The sequence below is a fragment of the Capsicum annuum genome, chromosome 7 (assembly GCF_002878395.1).
Source record: "Capsicum annuum cultivar UCD-10X-F1 chromosome 7, UCD10Xv1.1, whole genome shotgun sequence".
Taxonomy (NCBI): domain Eukaryota; kingdom Viridiplantae; phylum Streptophyta; class Magnoliopsida; order Solanales; family Solanaceae; genus Capsicum; species Capsicum annuum.
This window is the reverse complement of record NC_061117.1, coordinates 12194573-12195368: the sequence shown is the minus strand read 5'-3', so window position 1 is coordinate 12195368 and position 796 is coordinate 12194573.

Below are 796 nucleotides of genomic sequence, written 5' to 3'. Positions count from 1 at the left end.
AAAGTTCAAACATAAATGAAATTACAAAAATCCTATCTATACAGCTTCTATTGGTTCTTGACTCGACTTTCATCACCCTATTCTTCAGGCGGGCTCCTGACTTGCAATTTCTTTCAACTTGTTGCTTGGCTTTCAATTGCTTCGCTTTGTTGCTTGACTTTTCGTTTCTTCACCCTATTCTCCAGGCGGGCTCCTGACTTGCTATTTTGTCACTTTGTTGCTTCACTTTTATTTCTTCACTCTGTTCTCCAGGCAGGCCTCTGACTTGCTATTTCATCACCCTGTTCTTCAGGCGGGCTCCTGAAACCCAAAATTAAAACTAGAGCAAAAATTATCCCAAACAAGAATTTTAATAAAGTAGTATTTCATTTTTGAAAGCATTGTCCCATTTTCCAGGAGGGTCCTGAACAGAAAGTAAAATCCCATTTTTCAGAAGGGTCCTGAATTGAAAGTAAAATCCCATTTTTTAGGAGGGTCCTGAACATAAAGTAGAATCCCATTTTTCAGGAGGGTCCTGAACATAAAGTAGAATCCCATTTTTCAGGAGGGTCCTGAACATAAAGTAAAATCCCATTTTTCAGGAGGGTCCTCAACAGAAAGTAAAATCCCATTTTTCAGGAGGGTCCTGAATTGAAAGTAAAATCCCATTTTCAGGAGGGTCCTGAACATAAAGTAAGATCCCATTTTTCAGGAGGGTCCTAAACATAAAGTAAAATCCCATTTTTCAGGAGGGTCCTAAACATAAAGTAAAATCCCATTTTTTAGGAGGGTCCTGATCATAAAGTAAAATCCCATT